We start from the raw sequence: 13,294 nt of genomic DNA on the forward strand, positions 1-13,294 counted from the left end.
CTCTCTGAAAAGACGTCCGTATTTCAATTTCATATGGAGACTGTGACACGAGATCGGCACAGGAATAATAGAAGGTTGAACCGTTCGCCTGGAGCGAGTTCGTTACGAGACAAGTTCCGTCGAGTCCGAGCGCAGTTTTGCATTTCTAATGTTTTCCTCTGCGCCGGAGTCGTGTTATGCAATCGTGTCGGGAAACTGTACGAACGTTCCTCACAACCCTCTTTGAAGTATACTGCAAATTGGCCGTGGAATTAACAGAGTGAGAGAGAGAGAGAGGGAGAGAGAGAGAGAGAGAGAGAGATGGGGTGCGTAGCTTTGAAGACTACCCTGGTTTTAAACGATTATTTTTACCCTACGACTCCTCTTTACTTCCCTCCTTTCGTTTTTCTCCTTTTCTTTTTTACTTCTCTCGTTTTTTTTGTTTCACCCTCTTTTTCTTCCTTTGTAAAGCGTGACGAGCGTGCACGTTCCATCTGGGCATGGTGGCCCGTTGAGACAGGCTCTCATCGAATTTCTCCATTTTTTCTTTTCTCTACTCTTGTTCTCTTTCCTTTCCCCATATAGATATACATATGTTCTTTCCTCCTCGTCGAGCTCCCCCGAGATCGTAAAATTGTTTTCCAAGTGTAAACCGGTTCTAGAGATCTGGGCTCTGGTTTTCAATGTTGTTGAGCGCGGTCATAGGCCGCCTTCGCTTCTCGAAGACCTCGGAGAACGGGTCCGGGCCCGTTCGGGCCAACAGGTTTTCTTGCTTTTTCTTTTCTCGTGTCATCGACAGCCGCACCATAACCATCGCTCAATGAACCAGCATTTTGCTACCTCCTTCTTTTTCTCTCGTCCCATGAAATCCTCTGAATTCGATGTTGCGTTTTTCGTCGTCGTTTTAGAAGCTAATGGCGTTCAATCCCCTTGGTAGTGGAAACATTATGAAACACTCTTATAACACGTCGAAGAATAATTCACCGTTTATTGGACTGGACAAGCTTATGCATCTTTTTCCTGAATAATGTGCGGAATTTTTAGAAAATTGCCACTTCAACGTAAAATAGGAATATCAGATACAGCGATCACAGTTCAAGTACGATGTTTTTCAAATAAGAAAGGAAAACAATGGCTTCGTTAAAGGAAAATCTACGTGATGCACCTTTTACAAATTTTTGTCCCGTTATTTCCAAGTTTCAAGCATTGTCGTTACATAATTAACGAGGCAGGAGTAATTCAGGACACGACATGTAATTTACACTTTAGTTACGTCCTTCGGTAGATCTATAGCCAAGCAAATGGATTTGAAATGGTCCTATTGTTATTCCATTCAGTATAAATCTCGTCTACAATTACGAATCTATTATGATCCGGATGGATCATCCCGGCAGAAACGAATCAACTCGTTCTCTATTTACATATAAAGTGCTTGCCGCTGACGTAACGCACCGCTTTTTTAAAAATTCAACTCAAACGCCTCGTATTTCGAATGGAAGTTGTTTACCTTAAGGTTTGAACGAAATTCTACAATTCTTGAATAGAATCAACTGTAAAAGATACGAACGATAATTAACCGATCTAATGTACATGTTCAGCCAGGTAACGAAGAGGTGTTTGCGCACAGGGTGGGTTGTTTTCGCTTATCGTCGCGCCAGCTCTTATGTAAATGTTAAAATTTTAACGTAATACGCCATTGATAAACATGTTTGCCGGTAATGTTTGCGGATAAAGATGGACTCTAGTGCCCTGATCAGCGTTTATCTTCCTCGATTTTACGTTTTTGGGTTTCTTAACTCTACCGAAGAGAAGATATCGTATCTAGAATTGATGAAATTGGATAGAAACGTCGTATCTGGTTAATATTCTCTACCAAAAAATTTAATAATAGAGATATCCGAGTTTCCTTTTCCTCGTATTTCTCAATTAACTTGGATACGTTAATTTTTGTATGTTTCTCCAAATGATATTTCCTGAAATAAATTATTTAACGATGCAGCCAGAAATAGAAAGTAATATAATTAGTGCAGCCAGAAACAGAATTATTTAGAAATAGGTATACCTAAACTAAATATACCTTTATATCGAGAAAAAAGAAATAGTTGTCAAAGAACGCTCCATTATTATTTTCATAGAAAACACAGAAAGCCTTTTATCTTGTTTTAGAAACTAAAAAGTTGCTGATAATTATACTTGCTAGTGCAGATAACTATCTGTATGGATTCGTTAATGGGCAAAATAATCTGGTTGTTCCTTTTACCTAGTCTTAAACGATTGTTTTCCCTGATCCATGGGATTAACATCACGTGTTCCACTAATCTGACTTTGTTACTCTGTTTAATCGATTACTCGATACTCCACGACTTTCCAATAAATCGCTTGAAAAATATTTGTCTTTGTCATAGTTTCGTAACCAACTATTAGCGCTAACTAAGGAAAAGCAAATGAACGTACTGTTATCAGTCGTTGGTTAACGTCTTTGGTTAATTTCATGGCAAAACAATGAACGAATACACCGATATATACTCAGAGTTCAAGTGCTATCCGTTAGGGACAGAGATATATCTGCGAAAGCAATGGAGGACGACACGGAAGAAAAGACAGTTCAGTTGCTGGTAATTTCACAATGCACTCGTGTCCCCGGTTCCCACTATGATGGTAAGCGACATCTTTATTCTCTTGATCTGATCCATATTTCATGGACCCGTTACACCAGCATCCAACGGCGTCTGGAATCTATCAGCCAGTCAACGTATATAATTCTCGCGATGTTTTCTGGTTCTGTGCGGCCGTCCATCCTGGTTAGAAAGTCATTGTTTATGGTTCCACTCGCTGACCGGTTTTTCTACCAAGGGAGTCCCTGCAGTGGCGCCCATAAGCTTGTCCTCGATCGGTGTAATTGCTCTCCAAGGGGTTCCTCTTTTATTTTGTGGCCCTTTCTTATGACCGTCCTTCCTCTTCTTTCCCTTCTCCGCTATTCTCCCGTGATATTTTATTAATTTCAGTTCTATCAAATATTTCTTACGGGGAAACGTTTCTTTCGATCTTGCCCTGAATTTTTATCAATCTCGTGCTCGATATTTACAAACCTTCCGATCGTCTTGAAATTTATTTGTGATTCTCTTTTATCGTCAACTATTTTTTTTAGCGAATGTCCTTCACATTGTGTTAATTAAAAATCGAAAGTTTTGCGTTGTTGTTTCACATTTCCTGGTACTCGGTCTTTGTCACCGGCGTCGTCGAGCCAGCTATTGAGACAGACACGGCGAGGCACGTTGAAAAAAGACGCGAAGAGCAAACGATAGAGGCGGAGACACATTTGCTATCACGTGTCGTATTCACAATCGATACGATGACGTCGAAGCCGAGCAGACCAATCAAACCACGGTCTAGCTTAGCTGCAACAGTCTCATCCGCTGATAAGAAAGGAGCATCGAACTCGCAAAAGCTCCTTTGTTTCCCAGACTACGTTCCCCCGTTTTTCTCGGCCTCGTCCCATTCGCGTTTCCATATTTTCCAGCCGAGTTTGTTTTTCCTCCGCAAAGCCTCGTGTCTTTTTGTTATTTTTTCCTTTCTACCTATTTCCTCCTCATTTTACAACGTGTTGTTTTGCAAATGAGAGGTTAGAAGGTCGTAGACGATCGTCTGAAAGGTATTATCGGATTTTACAAGGCGCGACCTTGGCTACACGTTTCGTCTCGATACGATACAGCGATACGGTATCGATACGTCAGCTAAGCGAACCCGTGTGCTCGCGTGACTCGAAATTCGCGGTAAGTCGAATCTAATTTATTTACTTCCAGCATCCTTTTTCTTACACTACTCAGAACTTTGTAGGTTTATCTATAAATTCTACTTTTTGCGATTTCGTCGTGAAACTAATTTTTAATCCTTGAAAGCAATTATCAAGGGAAATTTCATTTATATCATCATGGGTGAACGTTCACTTTGATATATTCTTTAAGCGTGATATTCCCTCAAGAGCGTCGAATAATAGAGTGGGAAATAAATGGTCAGTTAAAGAGTGTAATCATTTTTAAGTCGGCCATTAGGGTCTCTATTTTTCTCTCGAGCACAAGAAGCTAAATCTCGAGATCTCGTGTCCTTCAAATCCTACCTATAAGCGGCGTGCTCGATTTTAATCACGGTTTTGTATTCCGTTTTGTTCGAAGTCTCTTTGCTTCCTTTCATTCAATAAAAAATATTTTATTCACCGTGTGGAGAAAAGTTGAATAACAAAAACATCGTTTAAATTCCTTCGATCGGAGCTTGGTGTATCGCTAACAGGTTGCGTCATCGGGTCTCGGAGTATCGGAAGCGAGAACCTGTCTTCAAAGGTTTTGAAAGGGAAACGACCGACTGTTTTGCCGGTTTTTTAGATACGGAATAGCCGGGTTTGTTTTATGTGTTCGCGAATTCTCGTCGCTTCACACGCGCGATACGGCCAGTGACATTCCGTGGCGTATGCTGGGTGATGTTGTTTTAGGCCAAGCAAACAAATGCCCTGGACCGACAGACCACGCTTTGTACTCCGCTCTTGTAATGATAAACGGTTTAAAAGATTACGAAATCTAGCATGCCTTTTGAATGCCAAACTTCTTTTTCTAGATATCCTCCTACCGGTGCTGAAAGGTCCTTTTAAATACGTAGTTACTTATTCATTTATTTATTCCACCGTTGCTGCGTTAAGGTAATTGAGCGTACAAGTTTTACGTTGTTCAGAAATTCCAAGCGCGTAGGGTGTTAAGAATATTAAAAAAATTCATCTGGAAAGCCGTTAATAAAACGACTCGGATAGACGGCTCGGTTGCCTTGTTTCATTTAATATACATCCGCTTGTAGAACAGCAAACAACAGCAATGGAGTAAAGAGGATCGTGAGAAATGCGAAAACAAGCAGCGTGCAGTTGTTGTCGCATACGGAATGGTCACGGCGCAGCGTTAATCGCCGATGTTAATTAAGCCGTATCTCTGTAAACGATTGCGATTAACGTTGGCCGTGGGTGGCGCGTCAACGATATTATTCTATCGTCCCCTTCCGTTCCTTCAGGCCGGGTCCGTTTCGCGTCCATTTAGTCACGTACAGATCGTAAAACGTACAACCTCTTTTAACGCTCTACCCTAATTCTTCGTTTATGTGTCGCCTTGATAATTGACGTATTAACTCACTCCTGCGATAAAGTTATTTCTCTCGCTCTTCCTCTCCCGGCTGTTTTTACGGGTCAACGTTTGCCTAAATCCACCAATGAAAGACTACGAAACGTGACCAACGTTTTTTCATTTGCGTTCAAAGGTAAATCTTAGTCGCGTCACATCGATCAACTTTGCTGACGTTAATTTTCGAATACACATTTATAATCGTTACGACTTGACGAAACTTTTATTCGCTAAAAATGATAATTAATCGTACGCTTTCTGAGAAATGAAATATTGATCACGTATCGTAAAATGGTGCTAATTAGTTCTGTTTCTGACTGATTCGATCATATGATAATTAATAATAATAATTAATAACTTTCAGCAATTCACTTTTCATATTCTCAATATTTATAGGCCTTTTTTTATCCTACCGACATCAGATTGAAGTAATTCTCAAACACTTACATCTTCGATAAACATCTTCACCGTACAAATTCTATTTTCTTTTCTTCTTCCTTGTACATGTTGTATCTCGTAGCCCTGACGAAAAAGCAGTATCTTTGTTCGTTTATTGACAGAAGACACCGAGGGGCGCTCGTTGCCAGTTTTATTGGGTATCTTTCAAAGATGCATGGTCGCTGTTAAGATTCAACTGGAGGAATGGCGTGGCTTGCGACCATGCCGCTCGCGCGTGGGAGTGATATACACGGAATAATATGGTACAAGGTTTCTTATAATCAACGCCTCCGAGTGTATTACCCCGGCACTCCGGTCTCTGGTCGAGCGTTGTTTGTCACTCGATCGGTTTTCTTTATTTTATTCGCGTCTCTTATTTCTGCTGCATTCGCTTTTACCAACGCGGAGAGACAACCATAACGACGACCGAGTCGCCTCGGCTTCTTCATTTTTCCTATTATTCTATCGTGACCCTGTTTTGAATTCCTTTCCGCACGTGTTCGAGTTTATTCGCTGAACACGGTAACAGTGGTTCGATCGCTCGATTCCTTCAAGCATAACAATACTGATTGACTTGCAAAAATAACAAATACATTCTCAAGTTCTTACTGACAGAATTCTCTGCATTTTGAAGCTTACTTCGTATAGTATCGATGAGATTCCAAGTTCCATGATAGTTTCGTAGCGAAAAATACGAAGAAAGGAGGAACAGTCATTAATAGCAAACAATATCATTAATTGATATCGGCGTGTTTACACGTTCTTCGGTATGGTATCGCCTTCGGTCCTCCAACTCTCAATTCATATATTGTTTCTGGTGAGAATACCACCAGATAGAGAACATTGAAACTGTTTATCAGCTTCCCATTAATCCGCAAGAATATCGCTGCTGATTTATCCAGCACGACTCATACGTGCAGCGAACATCTGACATCAAACGGTGTCGCTGACTCATATTGTCAGTGTCGAAATTGAAGCAGTCGTCACAAGCATAAAATTAGGTCGAATTTTTTTGATCTTCCCAGTCATCGTCACTCGGAGAGAACTTAAATTCCATTTCTGTCCGCACCGTAGCAATTTTACGAGCTTCTTCGCAGCCCCCTTCCGAACTGTTTTCTGTTCCACATCTGTTTCTAATGACGCAATTCTCTTCGAATCTGTCTTTGATGCGGCATACCGGAAACGCCCGTTTCGACCATTTTTCGACGTTTTAAAGCATGTTGTACACGCAACACGCAACGCGGTTATTTGGCGACGGTGACGCTCCACCATTTGGCAGATTTATGTTTCTAATGATGTAATGCGCAGTAAGTGCTATTCCACTATTAGCGGGATAAAGTTGATAAGTCGTGTAGCGTCATCGCTACAAAATCGCAGCGACGCTGTATCACTCGTCGTTAAAATTTATTGCATGCGATTTTTTGCCAAATAATGTTCGATAAAATTAATGGGATGACTGCAGGAAATTATCAAAGATATATTCGTGAAGATGTACGTGTTCAATGTAATATTAGTAGAGCGCGATGTAAACAAAAGATGCGACGTTCTTGCGTCTCTGTAGCAGTCGTAATTTCGCCATTGAAACTTTAGAAAGTACCACTAATACATAGAGCAGAATTGTGCCTTTGCCATTACGAACAACTCGATTATTCAGATATCAGACTCACCGATGACTGACAGATATGTTTTGGCCTACCCCGAATAATTTACTTTGACATTATCTAACAATAAGTTACTGTATCCTGAATCAAATTTGGCGGACAGCTAGTGAACATGTTTACGTTCTCAGTGATGCGATGTCCAACACAGACCAACTTATTTGCTAAATAACATGTGGATGGTTATATATATATTGAACAATGAATGGCATCTGCAGCATCATAGCTACAAAATTGCATCGAAGTCACACCTGCTTCAGATCTAAACTGGACCGTTTTAAAAAGTCCTCGGCTGTTTTTCCATGAGTACACAGCGGCCGTTTTGGGAACGACTGTTCGTTACCTCGATGGAAACGGGGATGAATAATGCAAGCGTAAAACAATATCCATTCCCCGGCACGTGGTATTTCCTCTAACGGAATCCTGACAGTATTCGGAACAAAATCAATTACCGGGCGCTCACACAAAGCAGCGACGGGCTGTACAGCCTGTACAAAACGACGTGTGCCCGAGCTAATGGCCCCTTTGTTTCTTTGTGTTAGCTGGAGCATCGCGAGCGCGAATCGCTAATAAACTGAACAACCGACACAACAAGTTTCTCTCTCCCACGCGGTTTTAGCGCACTTAATAACTTCACGGATCAGTGAACCGCGATACTCTAATCGTAATTTAATATTCGAACAGTGGTCCGGTGTGCGGAATTACCGAACGATTAAAAAGTTCGCGAGACAAAGAGCGAAAGAGAAATAGCATTATCTTGGTAATTTTTATCTCGTCGATGAGAAACCAGCAGAAAAATATTGGAATAACATATTTCATCTCTCTTCGTTCGTTCAATTGCGAAAACGCGCGTGTATTGAAAGATAAATTGGACGATACCGCACGAGTTACGCATAATCTTCAATCGTGCACGCTTTTGAAATTATTACGTGGAAAGGAAGAAACTGAATCGTCGATAAACGTGACGTTGAGTTATTAAGTAGCTCGTTTTCGGATCTGTGCATAAATACAAGAGGGAATTACAGAGCTTTTTCTAATTACAGTTCTGCCGTGTCTGCAACGTTATTCGCCTTGAATGTATAGCACACGGTAAACATTTGTCCGACTAGTCTAAACTCAGCCTCAATCGAGATTAATCTATTCAGCTTGATCGTGTACGTGATGTCCATAAGTTTCGCCTATTTATGTTCGCCATGAATTTAGGGCGAGATGTTGGTTTAATCGGCCGAAATCGACGCGCGATGAAACAATTATTTCCCTTCAGTTATGTTTGGTTTGATTTGTGAATATTGTTGTTTCTTAAAATGTATCGTTCCACTTTTCCATTTCTCTTCTTCCCCGTTTGATTATCGTCGATTCTATATATCAATAAAAAATTAATCTTTACGATGTTTACGCAAATTCATGCTTTCAAAGATACAGAAGTATAGAAGATATATACGTCTTTACGCGTTTAGATTTCCTGTTAGACGCGTCAACGTTGTTATAATTTTTGAAAAAATTCGCTCGAAAACATCATTGATTCTAAGAAACGCAGATTAAAACGAACTTAATACAAAATAACAGCAACTGGTGTGAAGCGAATCGCGAACTCCATTCACCAGTCGATTCAGTAGTGCCCAGATAGTAAGCCCGCTTTAATTCCCTCGTTTTTCAAGCAACGTCACCGACAGATAATGTCGGCCAGTTCGATGCTCGACGTTTCGTAACTTGGCGTTAATTTTATCGTTCTCGTCGCGAATCATCCCATTATGCGTGCCCGTGGGAACGTCGAGATTCGCGCATAATCTCGCCGTCATTTTGCTAATCCCCCCTCGAGTTGCTACATCACGTGATTTATCACCGTTGCACAAGTTTCCTACACTTGTTTAAATGCTGTGCGCCAACTGTAGAAATTCTTATACGGGGAAAATTTCGTTGATAGCCATTGGAAAACTTCGTTTCACAGATTAACCAGCCATAACAACGTAGCGAAAGATTATCATGTAAATACTTGTAAATCGAAATCTTCGCGCTCCTCCCCACGGAGCCGATCATTGTACTATTCTTTCCTGTTTAATTTCATTTATTTTATATCTATTCCATTCTACAATTTTTTTTGCTCCATATAAGTCGTCTATCAAGGTCATCGCAGTTTTTTCTCTTCGTTTACTTCGAAGACACGTGCCGCGGGAGCAAGACCGGTCCCGCGATTATAATTAGAAGCTCACGGCATATCCACGATCGCTGCATCGCTATTTATGCGATATTTACGAGCCTGACTATTTACGTGGCGCACCTAATCAGCTTTCGTTCCGATTGTCAACACGAGGCAACATCTTCTTTATAATCTACTCCCGAAGAACCTAGTATTTTGTTAAACAGAAACATTGAAACATTCACGTCATCGTAAATGTATCACAAAGAAGAAATGTGTGTCAGCGGTCGTTAAGGTAAGCCACTCGAGCCGAGCTACATTTAGGTTTCAGATAAGGTCTCAGAGCGTCATTAGTTAAAAACCTCCGAATTATGGTATCTCGAGAAAAGTGGCCGGAAACCGCTTGAGTCTGGCTAGACGTTTAAAACGGGCACGGTGGCCGGATTATATCAGAATTTTAGAAAATTTTCAGATACGAGCTGGATGTGATAGAGGGTTAATGGGTCCTTAAAGTATTTAAAAATTCATTGTGCTTTGTTCTTTCCTCCGGAACAGCGTTCTAACCTATAATTAGGGTTAAGCATCCAGAAGAACATCTCATAGGATGAGATCTTCGAAATTTAAGGCCACGTCTCTACGAAGAGAAATATCGCTTGAGTGACACAGTGATAAATACAACTCTTAGACACCGATGCATTCGCACTATTTTTCCTTGGATGTTCCAATTAAGAAACTATTAAAAATATTACAAAAATTCATTGAAAAATCATTGAACGCGAAATCGGCTACACGAGCAGGACGCATCACGTTCTCGCGAAAAAGCAGTGCCAAAAATATCTGCGAAAGGGAAGTGATAGTTTGTTTGGGAATCAAGAGTTGAAAACGAGCCCTGGAGAGATTGCTGAGCAGCGGAAGGAAAATTCCATATGATTTGAAGCCTGTGGCTTGAAGAAGAGGAAGGGGAAGAGGAAGAAAGAATAGAGCAGAATACTGTAGAAATACAGGAGAATCGAGACACACACGGTCGAAGAGGCTCGCCACCAAGTCTCAGGGAACTGTGCGTGGGCTCGATGCCAGAGGCTTCTTGCCAAAAGAAAAAGAGTTCTCGGAAGAGAGCAGCAGGTTCTCCTCTCGCTCGCGTGTGTGAGCTGGTTGCAGCTTTCGAGGGCTTCGCTGGGGACAATCCGCCACGGGATCTTGCCAAATCTCGCGTACGGGTTAATTGAGTAATACTTTTGCCGTTGATGACGCAGGCGACTATTTTTAATTGGCCAGCAGCTGATTACCTTCGATTCCTCCTCGTCTTATAAGCAACGTACCTTTTCATCGTTGATTAAACTCATTGACAACGAGGTTGCATGTTACTTTTCGTCGTTTCACCACCACAAAGTTTTCCGATTCAAATAAACACCGGTGTTTCGGAAGTTCTCTTCCAAATATTATATTAATTTTCTTCTGTAGTAATTTTCTTGTTTCGCGGAATTATTGGTATCGTTGGTACCATGTTGAAATTTATTTATCTGTTCCGTGTTATCGTCTATCTTTTTTGATATTTTCACGAGTCGATGTTATTTACCTCGAGTTCGATATCAAAACAGTTTGTCGAAGTTGAGGTGTCGCGAAGGTGCCACGTTTTGTCGCGTTATCAATATTTTGTCGAACATTGCTGCTCGTAACTCGGTTGAAAATCGCGAAAATAAAAACCGACAGAAAATCGCGAAAATAAGTCAACTAATTTCGATGACTAATTGTAAGGTCATCAGGTGTAAGTACGCCTTCCTCTTATCGTGCCTCTTTTCTGTTATTTTCATCGCAACCGGTAAACACTCGACGACTTCGACTATCGAGACTCGCATTTTTAATTGTCGTAAATGCGACAGTCTTTTTTTTATCAGACCGGCTCGAGATATTGTATTAATTTTTTATCGCCGTCAAAGAATAACAACTATGTTGCAAATTGTTAGATTTTATGGTCTACTGATTTATAGCGCGGCATTACAGAAGTAAAAACGTGTTACATAAGACAAAATGCGTAATACGGAAACACGCGATGCAAAATATCTGTATATTTCCCATAAATGCAGCAAGAACCGCAGTATAATATAAGCATCGTTAGTGGGCTTTGTGTGGCAGTGAGGAAACAAAATTAAAACAGGTACATTAACGTGGGTTGATGCGATGCTCACCACCACTTAATGGCTACATTCGTAGCCTTGTCTTTCACCTTGCAAATTATTATAAATGGTAGAGTTCGTGTTTCAATATGGCTTCTTAGCTCGTCCTGTGATACCATTCACATGAATCGTAAATCTATTGATAGCACCATTTCTACTTATATATGTACACACATACATATTTCGTAATCCAACAACTCCTCAAGATCGTTATCGTTTAATGATCGATATTAATCCTGTAGTTTAAACAAAACTTCTTCGCTATTTCGTAACACGCCACTAGACAAATAGCTTCGTTGTTTCCATTCGAATCTAGATCTCTGATAATAATTATCGATAATAATCCAAATTTAACGACATCACGCGTGTAAGTTACGATCTCACGAATCAACGCGTTAGCACGTTACCTTCGTTTTATTTTGAAACGTTAAACCTGTCTTAAACGTTGAAGCATTAGCGCGTGTCGTGAAACTTCTTTGCTGACAAGATTAACGCTCGTAGACTGTTATAAGGTTTCGTCGCATCGTCCCTTTGATATTTTTGATCATGCGAAAGAAGCTCGTTGGTAAGTAGTCTTCTAACGTTCGAGCACACCCACATAGCGATCCTCCCTCGATCCTCTGTGACCGATCAACGACACACGTCGAAATTGATATTCCTCGCGTGACGAAAGTCCGCGTATCCCCAGTGAAATGCCTTTCCCGTTTAATTTGTTCAAGCGGGTCATTGACCCTCTGCAAGGACGGTAGTAACCGTTCGCATTAATATATCGCGCTCGTACGATCACCGATCGTGTCTGAATGTCCACTGTTTTTGCCTTTGGTCACCTCGCGGTGGAAAACAATCGACAGAGGATTTCGATATCGGCCTGGTCAATAGAACTTGAGATACAGCCACGATGAGGTCTCTCGTATCTCTATTCTCGAGTATGTTATAAGATATGTAATATAAAATGCAGGATGTTTTAGATTTGTTACTTTAGGTTTTCGGTACTGGTAGATTCCGTTGTTCTGTTTTCAAAAATTATAGGATAAAGTAGTTTAGTATTCTTCTAGATTATCGTTGAAAGTATGGTGCTTATTCAACACATAGTCGGTTAATGTGACTGAGTTCAACCGAAGTGGGTAATTTAAATATCTCACTCTATAATGATATATTTTTACAAGCAGAATGTTAAAACCTGCGTGTTCTAAATTTCAACTAAGTCTGTAACTCCAGCACTTTCTCCCCATTATGAGAGTCGATAAATCTACCCACGTAGCGCTAGTTGGACGTCGAAGAAGTCATCGTTATGTCTTTCGTGTTAACTTGCCCATACGAATTACCAATTATTAAAGGACTCTAACCTTCGACTAAAAAGAAAAATAAAAAGAAAAGAAGGAGAAAAACACACTTGCATAGAGCCGTAGGAAAATTAAGTTTCCCCTTGCCGGGGAGTAAAAGGATGTTCCAAACGACTCGATGCGTAAGATCTAAGTTTAGAGGTTGCATCTGCGTGTCGAGAAGCCAGTAGTCAACACTGCTATTAGTTTCATGACTTTTCACTGTGTAGTATCGTGTTAATACGAGTGCACGTTGCAAGCTTACGCGTGTGCAAAGTGCAATGGTTATACAGGTGATATCAGGTACAAAGACGAGCATGCCACGTCGTTGATGATGCAAGCTCGATTTCGAGGTTTGCTTCCGAGTAACCCGGTTTTCTTGTTCCGGGCTTCGAGACAAACACGATTATGTCATTAATGCGACTATGCG

At 40.8% G+C, this 13,294-nt stretch overlaps 1 protein-coding gene across 3 annotated transcripts in view; it reads left to right on the top strand.

The window, feature by feature from the left end:
- The window catches only part of LOC100646339 (sestrin homolog), a 146,642-nt gene that overhangs the window by 121,089 nt on the left and 12,259 nt on the right, over nucleotides 1-13,294 (top strand). The window lies entirely within an intron of this gene.

This window comes from Bombus terrestris, chromosome 4 (assembly GCF_910591885.1).
Source record: "Bombus terrestris chromosome 4, iyBomTerr1.2, whole genome shotgun sequence".
NCBI lineage: Eukaryota > Metazoa > Arthropoda > Insecta > Hymenoptera > Apidae > Bombus > Bombus terrestris.